Source organism: Papaver somniferum, chromosome 7 (genome assembly GCF_003573695.1).
Source record: "Papaver somniferum cultivar HN1 chromosome 7, ASM357369v1, whole genome shotgun sequence".
NCBI lineage: Eukaryota > Viridiplantae > Streptophyta > Magnoliopsida > Ranunculales > Papaveraceae > Papaver > Papaver somniferum.
The window spans coordinates 173,487,999-173,498,985 of NC_039364.1; the positions used below are offsets into that span (position 1 = coordinate 173,487,999).

Here is a 10,987-nt window from a genome sequence, read left to right on the forward strand (position 1 = left end):
TTAATTATTGAATAAGTAGTGTTTGACCAGGATTTGTAAACTCCGTTAACCTAATATGGATTCATTGGTGAAATGTGCAGGACAATTCCATATACTGTTGATCGCTGTCGTAGGCGTCAAAAATAATTACACTTTCTTACTACTTAAAATATATTATGAAGCAAGGGCAAGAAAGGATCGTTCCCACATAGAGGACTAGGTTGTCAATATGTTTCGGTTTCCTATAAATAACAATGGAGATTTTTCTGATTTTTATATAATGTAAACTAAAATAAAAGCAAAGCAAACACGCAAAACAAGGATGTGAAAATATTGGATAAAGGTTTCATCTTCAATCGTAAACAAGTTTCTGAACATATGAATATAATTCGTATTTAATCTCGATATCATCAAAATCCTTAGAATACCGTATTGCAAGAATTCTCCGTAAATTTCCTAAGTCATCAACACACACACTAGAGCTGCGCATGTGAATTCTACCTAAAGAATAACCTAACGCCTTGCGCTAATTAAGTTCAATTCCTAGGAGCATTAAGTTTAAAAAATAGGCTAATCAATGCAATTGTCATACATTGCGCATGACAATTCGGACAAAGGTCAATTCCTACATATGATTACAAGAGTGTATCACTACAAACCGTAATCATATCATGCTACTCGTATTCAAGGTTATCGCTCGATGATAAACCCTAAAATAGCTATAGATATGGATGCATGTTCAATCAATTCTAGACTCAACCAAACAAACATTCAATCATATTGCAATACGTCAATCATGCAATCATTATACACAGTAGAAATCAAACGATAATATTGAGAGAAAACTAATTCATAAAATCCATAACTTGTTTTCAAAATCCAACTACATCTTTAACCAATAACAAAATCAACTACTTGGGTTTTTGGAAATCATCACAAAGAGTTTAGAAGAATCTATCATGGGAAACCCTAGAAAGAAAGTAGAAGTCTCCCTAATGGAGATATCTAGGTTTAGAGAAAGATTTTCTATTTATATGTTTCTTCAATTCCCAAAAGTATACTCTTTACAAAAGTAAGTCAAGTCTTCTCAAAACCCATCTCCACGTGGTCCACCGATCCCATGAGTTAAAACATCTCCTCTGGAAATTCTGGGTGCAAAACTGGGCCGTCGGATTGCTGACGTCATCTCCGGTTTCCGGTCACCGTTGCCGAAATCCAGCACCGGAAAATGTCTCTGGCCACCTGAGTTATCTGAAACTGCCACCACGGAGCCATACAATTACAGCAACTCAACTCTCCTTCTCCACAGTTTATACATTCACCAAAGAACCACTTAAGCCAAATTCTAATCTTGCAAAAACGTGCCCAAAAGCGTGACTCGTAGCTCATACTTCCTGCGGCCAACTCTTGCATCTGACTCATACCCCCTTCATGATTGACTGAAGCTTTACAATCCCCACTTTCGGTTCGCAAATCCATCAATAGGAACTAGTACCACCAGCTGACCATTCTCGCTTCGTTTCTGCACAGTTTCTGCATTTTTGGTTGCAAAGCAGCAGCACCACCTCTAAACACATAGACATGCAACAACTGCAGCTTATTGTACCACCTAATCCATGGCAGCAGCATCACATCATCACCTTTAATACTGAGTTCCAGTCACAGCTCACTTGCCCGTAGCACCATGTCCTTCAGCTCTGTAACTGCAGATCGAATTCGCAGCAACAGTTTCTCACCCAAACTCCAAACCATCTCTGCATTACAATCCCATTGTTTCTGCAATTGCATAACTGCAACAAAACCATCACTGCCCAGACATTGCAATCGTCTGCAATCTCTTCTGCGACTTCAAACACCTGCTCAAGCTCACAACTGCAACATATCAGTGCCAGACTGCATCTCATACTCAATGCCATCCCTAATCTGCAGTACCAATTCCATCTACACCAGTTACTACACACTTCAACCATTCCGTGCCTCGAGTCTCCAGCCAAATCGACTGCAACAGTTTTGAGTCGTGATGTGCTCTTCCACTAGCACCAGACCTCAGTGGCAATAACCTTTTTCTACACAACAAACTCATTTCAGTCCCAGACCACAATCTCTGCAACTCAGCTTAACACCGCAAATCTGTACTGAACCTTCTTCCTTTGTCGACGGCACACACAACCTACTCATTTCAGCATCACCCTGCATTGATTCACATTTCATCACTTCACTGTGTAACATCGCCAGATTTCTATGGCCTAGCCATCTGAAACAACCATTCAAACATATGCAGTTCTCGCTCAATTCTCAGGCACTCAGCTGCCGCTGCAATACAACATCCTGCCTCTACTGCCACAACCATGGTGACCATGGATGACATCCGCACTTCAGAACTGCACATCCCTTATCTTCCCTACACGTCATAACTCAACTGCAACTCCACTGGCTGCAATTCCATAAGCTCGAACCCCCATCTGTTACTGCATACACCTGCACCAGTTACTCCCCTGTAGCTCCAGCTAAACCAACAACACAGATACAACAACATCATTTCTTCGCAAGTACAACACAATAGAACCCATTCCATTGCTTATCACCACCAGAGACACGACTCTACGGCAACAACAACCATATCAGTGCTTCTCCTTGTGTTCAAGAACCTGAACCTATAGTGAAGCACAAATTCATTTCTAGCCTTTTCTGGCAGCAACTCATCTCAATTCCTGCCGCAACAATCACCAATTCTAAATCATCTCATTTGCTTCGAACCCAGATCACAGCACCAGAACCATCTCCGCCTACAGCTGCACTCATCACTGCCTCAGGCTCACACTCATTCAAACCCTGTATTCAGCTCAACCCCACTAGCAACTGTCTCTCGATTGCAGCAGCAACACCAGATGTTGCAAGAACAACACTCCTGCAGGGACTTAACCATCTCAGCTTCAATAACTGCTCAACTCAAACCCTGGTTCTTCTTAGCTCAGGTACTCCATCAAACTTCTGTACGAATCAAAACTCATCTCTCTGATTCCCTTGTCAAACTCTGAATCTCAAATTCTGTTCATCCCTTAACCAACAACAACAATCATTCCAAACTCGAATTCGAGTTTAACCCATCTTCTGATTCTGCTCAATCTCGTCATTTCGACAGCAGACCCTCAATTCTTCATCATCTTCCCAACAAAACCCTAACCTGTAAACCTAGAACATCACATATTCATTTAGATCTTCTTCTCTTCCTTATCTCAAGAACCAATTTCCATTAACAACTTTTATTAACAGCAGACTCAGATTCTTCTTCGTATAGATCGAATCCATCTTTCCTTAATCATCCCAGCATCTAGCTCCTCCCTGAATTTATGTGAACATTAACGAAGCCGCCATTTCTCTCTCTCTCAGTTCTGTAATGTAACTGGACTGTAATGAAGAATGATATTCCTGATCTGGCTTAGGGGTATGTAATACACAAAATTACTATAAACGCCCAGCAATTGGATAAGGGGCACCTGAGCAATCTCAGCATATCTCTTGTTGTACGGTCATTTCAACGAAACTGACAAGCTTCATCGTTGCTTTTTCTCATAACTTTCTGGTATGACGTCGGAGAGACATCATTCCTTCGTCGTTGGCTTCGTCTTTTCGTTCTCTTCAACAAGATGAGAAGAAATCCAAGATTTGAGCGAGTTCCACTTCTTTTTGCTTTAATGACTCCAAAACACCAAAAATACTCAAAATCAAACATAAGATACATAATTCATCCGAAAAGTAGCAAAGCAAGCATAAACAATAGATAAATATAAAGGTGTTTTCGTCACCTATCAAACTCCCCCACACTTAGACTTTGCTAGTCCTCGAGCAAACCAAAACAAAGCAAAACAATTCTAAAACATACATACAACTCCGTGTCGCTGAGGATACGGTTACTCTTAGCATGAATAACAGGCCTTTGAACCCATAGGTGTCCCTAGTGGACGAGTTTTAGTCTCGTGAAGGTTTACAAAAGGTGTAACTTGATCGCTGTCGTATGCGTCAAAAATAGATTACTTTCTCACTACTCAAAATATAAAATATAGCAAGGGCAAGAAAGGATCGTTCCCACGGAGAGGTCTTAGGTTGTCAAGTTGTTTCGGTTTCCTATAAATAACAATGAGGGGTTTTCTGATTTTTATATACTAAAATAAAATAAAAGCAAAAAAAATAAATAAAGCAAAATCAATAAGATTATGATATTGGTCAAGGATTGGTTTTCATTCACAAACATGTATTTGAAAAATAATTAGAATTGATATTTAATATCAACTTTTATCAAAGGCCCTAGGATACCTTGATCGCAAGAATATCCCGCTAATTTCCTCTTGTCATCAACAAACACATTAAAAGATGCGAGTGTGAGTTTTATCTAAAAGAACAACCTAACGTGTAAAAGCACTAATCAAGTTAAATTCCCTAGATGCATTAAGTTCTATGAAATCAGGCCAATCAAAGCAATCGAACGTGTAAAAGCACTAATCCAATTAAACAAAGGTTATGATTCACATCTGACTACTAGGATGCATCACTACAAACAATATTCACAATATGCTACTTGCAATCAGAAATTTATCACTTTTGCGTATAATACACTCTAATCTAGCAATAGAGATGAAAACCAACTCAATCAATTTTAGACTCGATCTAACAAGCATTCAAATCATATAACAATATTAACGATGAATCATAAACGACAAAGTATGGAGACAAAACTACTTTATTGAACACAACCCATGTTTGGAAGTCCAACTTATTCCTTAACCAATGACAAAAACTAGGTACTCATATTCATGGAGTTCATAACAAGGAGGAAGATAAAACCTATCATGTTGTAACCCTATAACCAAAGTAGAAGTTGAGATAGAATAGATAGATCCCTTCCTTTATATACTTTCTCCTTTTCCAAACTGCATAAGCCGACAGTTGCTTCCGAAGCAACCCAAAAGTCAAGCCCACATATCAGAGCCCAAGTCTAAACTCCTGGATCGGTGAGTCAGCTGAGTTAACTCGCCTGGGGTAAAATTCAGGCAGAGTTTCCCTATTTTTGGCTGTATCCCGGCCATAATTTCAGGCCATTTCTTTGCTTCCATGCACAACCTAGTATTCATCTATTCAAAGTCATTCATTCAGCATCTATTCAGTTAGGTCAACAACAATACCGTTAAGCCAGCATCACCAGCTTACACATTCCTTAGACCCAAAGTAATCAGCACCATGTTCCAAATTTGAGTCTCGTCAACATCAATTCCATTCCTTCACTGTTTTCACTATCTCAGTACAATCAGCTTTACTTCCCATAACTCTTGACACCTAAATTACCAGCAACATACATTCATCTTGTTCTTTCCTGCAACTGTAGCTCAGTCACAGCTTTGGCAACCAACAGTTCCAGTTCATTGCCTCAACATACAACACCACCAGCAGTTCAGCTCAATAACTCCGGCTCCTTCATTCCCTTTAATTCATTGCAGCACCAATTAATAGCCAATTTTCCATTCCCAGTATCACTCAATCCTACACATTCAAGTACTCCTCCTCAGCTACAACTCTTGCAAAACTACCAGTCTCTGCGACATCATAATATAACTTCTGCACAGCTTCATTGCCACTGCAATTCACCTCAGCTACAGATAATACTCTTGCCACCAAAAATCATCAGCTGCACTTCAATTCAACCTATGGCAGCAACAACAGTGCATCCAAGCTCTTAATTCATTCTCAGCTGAACAATCCAGCTGAACCCATTCACTCCTACAGCAGCATCTCATCCCCATTCTTGAGCCATAACTTACTCCGGTCTTTTGTAGCTTCACAACTTCAAAACACCCATTACTGCATCTTACAAGAACTTCATCTGGTCGCATTATAACCTTCTCTGCATTTTTTCTCAAAGCTACAGCACCACCAATTGCGTTCCTCATCTTAGCTCCAATTATTTACTTACATCGTCCCCATCTTCCTAGCAATACAATCATCACCAGCTCAGACTCGATTGACAGAAACAACTCCATCTTCTTATCACCATCTTCAGATCTCAAATCTACTGCTTCTTTCTAAGTTCTTCATTAACGAATTCAGCTTATACCCAATTCTTGCAAGCAAAATCAGCTCCGAATCAAACCTATTTCAACCTACAATCTGAGCTTTAACCTTCTTTGTTCAAGCACTTTCCCTTGCTCCAATGTTCACCCAGGCTGTACATTCGAACCAGCTTTTCCTTGTTGATTTCAGTCCATAGCCACCACTGAAGCTCTTGTCTCTGTATCTCTTCCATTCCTTACTCGAATAACAACAATGACAATCCAATTTCAGTTGAAATTTCGAGTTAAAATGCAACTCAAATCCACCCCAAAACACCAGCAGACCCGGCCACTTTTTCAGTCTTCTTATTCGTTCCAAGTATAGCTCTTGATTCCTGGCGAATACCCATCTCGATCCCTGTCTGGTTGCAAGAAGAAAATTGCAGCATCTCACCTTGCAATGAAGAAGAACTAGATCTCCTTTTCTGGTTACAATATTGGTTTCTATCGAAACCTAAGTTTCATTTCTCTTGCATTTTCTCTACCAACACATGTGTAGTGCCCATGATGTGAACTCCACTCAGAATTTGTGGTCTAGAATAGACACAACCTTTCTACTTCAGCTGGTACAAGTGAGCCCTCTCCACTAAGCCCATGACTGCCTTCAAACTAGCAATCCACCTAGCTCGTGACTCAATTGGCATGAGCTACGAGTTCGTAGTTGTCGAGAATTGGCATCATCTCCTGGTTCCCTGCCACCAACGTCCTTGGTCTCCAGTTTATTGGCATGGCGTTTTTTTGCTCCTCTTTGAATTCTTTCACCGCAGCAGCTGTCTTTTGTTTCTCATATCCACTTCTTTCCTTTAATTTCTATACATCACTAAAACTGTCATGCTTTTCAGACAATGAATTTGCATCACTAAAGCTGACATACTTTTCAGCCAGAGATGAAGAATTAGAAGCAAATAATGAGAAATAGTTCGCCTCCAGCAGCATTTGCATCTTTTTTCCTTTTAAGCGACGTTTCTTCTTCTTTTGTTTCAAATGACTCCAAAGTACCTAAACACTCAAAAGAAAACATAAGATACATATTTTACAAGAAAAATTAGCAAAGAAAGCATAAACAATAGATAAATATCAAGGTGTTTTAGACACCTATCAAATTCCCCCATACTTAAACTTTGCTAGTCCTCGAGCAAATCAAATAAAATAATTCTAAAACATACAAACAACTCCATGTTGCCGAGGATATAATTACTCTTAGCATGAATAACAGTCCTTTGAACCCCTAAGTGTCCCTAGTGGACGAGTTATAGTCTCGTGAAGGTTTACAAGAGATCTACCTACAAAACCTATATTTCCAACTCCAGCTACCTGTGACAAATCTATGAACGAATCCAAAATGGTTGCAAGAGGAGGTACCTTGTTATGAATACAAATTAATATATATAAATTAAGCTTTGTTAAGAAAATCGAACAAGCCACAATCTCGGAAGCTAACAAACCACAATCACATATGAATAGATAAAGAAGATGGAAATAGATATAGATGGTTGCGATGTTGACTAAGTGATCGGTGTTTCCCATATCTGTCTGAAGGTCGCTGCCAATGATGAACCTATGAATCCTATCAGATTGAGCTACTGGTCTGAATTCTAATATCAACACACTGACATATACAAGGGAACCATCAATCAATAATCTTAAATCTAGATCGACTCACTGGCAAATACAAGGGAACCATGAGTCGATTTTATTGCACCATAACCATTTTTTTTTCTTTTTCTTTGTTTTTTTTTGTTTTTTTTTCAATGACATCATGATTGGATCTTGTGGATACAAGCGCATGTTTCTTGTCAGTAGATTACATGATAGTTCCATTGGATCCTGCACTCCACGCTTGCTTAGGCGACGGAGACTGGGAGAACATACATATATTGCTTTATCCAAGTATCAAATTTATTCCGTTTGGTCACTTTTTTTTTTTTTGTAGTAACTCAATCACACTATTTCATCCTAACAGCAATAACAATTCGATGTTAGTGACCCACCAAATTACATAGATATAACATAAAGTTTGCAAAAGTAAAAACAGAAAGTGATATGGTGATATTCCGAGATATGGTAACAACTTTCAAATTATTTCTAACACTTGAATCATTTTGTCCCTTGTAGTTAATGGGTTCCTCAACTCCCGCAACCAAAACGGTTTCATCCACAAATATTGGTAGTGTCATCCTAAAGGCACATATTTCTATGTTTTGGAGTTTGTAAAGCATTTTTTTTTTACTACTAAAGGCATCAAACAAACTATACAAACATATAAATGCTTCCCCACACTTAAACTTTATATTGTCCTCAATGTAAATTTAGTCATTCAAAGTAAAGTTCAAGGTGAGAAATTACGCAAATAATATGCAAAAACAAAGATAAAAATACTTAAAATAAAAAGATAAAGGTAAACATACAAAATCGGTGGGTTGCCTCCCACTAAGCGCTTGGTTTAAAGCCGTCAGCCCGACTATCTTCTTGCAAGATTCACTCCCCATATACCAACAATCTGAAAAGTTGGGGATCCTCGCATAGAACCTGTTTTGGAGATACTAGCTTCACACAAATATTAGTACGATAAAACATAAATGAAGCTATTAACCGATAGAAGTTTCCCCCACACTTAGTCTTTTCTACACTTGGAAGTGTATAAAGAACATAAAAATCAGGAACTTTTATGGTTTCTTGTTCCAAAACCTGCATAGTATGAGAATCAAGTATCTCTAATGGCGGAAATCGAGAAACAAAGTCATTCAACAATATTCTCGAAGCCCATACATTCAAACCAATAAGAGGTAAAGGAGAAGAAATAATATGCAACGGGTTAGACAAACCTTGCAACTTGTGTATTACAGTATCATCTTCATCCTTAGAAAATTCAAGTGCATTACTTACCTCTTGCACATCGTGGTCCTCTATCAAAACTTGCAAGTATTCTTCGTTCGTCTTTGCCTTAACCAAAATCTCGGCATTAACATCATCCTTACCATCCTTTGCAAGATCAATTGGGTCTTCCACGATATTGGTTAGATCGGTCACATTCTCAACATATTCCTCTTGATCATTATAAAGATCAATGCTTGAGTAATCTACACAAGTGTCAACATATTCCTCTTCGTCTTCATTTTGATCCCAAAAAGATTCCGTTGTACACCTTTGTGAAATGTCACCATGAGTTGGTTCAAGCGATGTATCTTCATAATCATCATCACTTTCATAGTTAACATAAGATTGGTTCTCGCTGAATTTAGTGTTGCTAATCTCAATCTCATCCTTTTGAATAGGTGAATGATCATTATTAAAATCAAGAGTTGAGGTAGCTACCCGATTATCAATGAAAGACCCCAAAGGTTGGCCCTTTTCAACATTAGCATCAATCAAATATTCATCACAAACCATAGGCACATTAGAATAGTTATTTTTTTGAAAACAAAGTTCTTCTTCATACCTTTCTTCTTTGTATTGATCAATATCTCTTAGTAAGTTAGCAATACCTTCACGAAGTTCTTGGAGTTGCTCGTCTGTAGTCTCTTTAGCTTTTTGAAACTCTTCTTGTAAAAAGTTGGAAACTTTGTCTAGAAAGTCAGAGACTTTTTGTTCACGAGCATAAGAATCCTCCCATCCTTGTGGTTGTTCACACACATACCCGCCATAAGGTTGTTGAGGAAAACCATAAGGATCCATGGAATATTGGTCATAACCAATGAATTGGTTTTGATTATACCCCTGGAATTGTTGGAAGTTGTCATGTTGTTGAGATTGTTGGAAACCGTATCCATTGTTCCAATATGCTACACCCATGAGAAATAAGTAGCTGAAACACGATTCTCAAAACAAGGTTAAAAACCAGAAAATAAAACAAAACTATAAACAAGAAAATAAGAAACCAAAAACAAGTTACAACCGCTGCCTCCCCGGCAGCGGCGCCAAAATTTGATTGTTGTCGTATGCGTCAAAAATAAATTACTTTCTCACTACTCAAAATATAAAATATAGCAAGGGCAAGAAAGGATCGTTCCCACAGAGAGGTCTTAGGTTGTCAAGTTGTTTCGGTTTCCTATAAGTAACAATGAGGGGTTTTTTGATTTTTATATACTAAAATAAAATAAAAGCAAAACAAATAAATAAAGCAAAATCAATAAGATTATGATATTGGTCAAGGATTGGTTTTCATTCACAAACATGTATTTGAAACAATAATTAGAATTGATATTTAATCTCAACTTTTATCAAAGGCCCTAGGATACCTTGATCGCAAGAATATCCCGCTAATTTCCTCTTGTCATCAACAAACACGTTAAAAGATGCGAGTATGAGTTTTATCTAAAAGAACAACCTAACGTGTAAAAGCACTAATCAAGTTTAATTCCCTAGATGCATTAAGTTCTATGAAATCAGGCCAATCAAAGCAATCGAACGTGTAAAAGCACTAATCCAATTTAACAAAGGTTATGATTCACATGTGACTACTAGGATGCATCACTACAAACAATATTCACAATATGCTACTTGCAATCAGAAATTTATCACTTTTGCGTATAATAAACTCTAATCTAGCAATAGAGATGAAAACCAAGTCAATCGATTCTAGACTTGACCAAACAAGCATTCAAATCATATAACAATATTAACGATGAATCATAAACGACAAAGTATGGAGACAAAACTACTTTATTGAACACAACCCATGTTTGGAAATCCAACTTATTCCTTAACCAATGCTAAAAACTAGATACTCATATTCACGGAGTTCATAACAAGAAGGAAGATAAAACCTATCATGTTATAACCCTAGAACCAAAGTAGAAGTTGAGATAGAATAGAGAGATCCCTTCCTTTATATACTTTCTCCTTTTCCAAACTGCATAAGCCGACAGTTGCTTCCGAAGGAACCCAAAAGTCAAGCCCACATATCA

The 10,987-nt window shown here is 38.0% G+C and overlaps 1 long non-coding RNA gene across 1 annotated transcript; it reads right to left on the reverse strand.

Annotated features, from left to right (window-relative positions):
• Positions 1 to 4,701: 4,701 nt before the first annotated feature.
• On the reverse strand, positions 4,702 to 8,526 carry LOC113299074. Its single transcript, XR_003334584.1, has 2 exons — positions 8,489 to 8,526; positions 4,702 to 7,079 (listed from the first exon to the last, which is right to left on the reverse strand). It is a non-coding gene; the product is annotated as an uncharacterized LOC113299074 (long non-coding RNA).
• Positions 8,527 to 10,987: the final 2,461 nt, after the last annotated feature.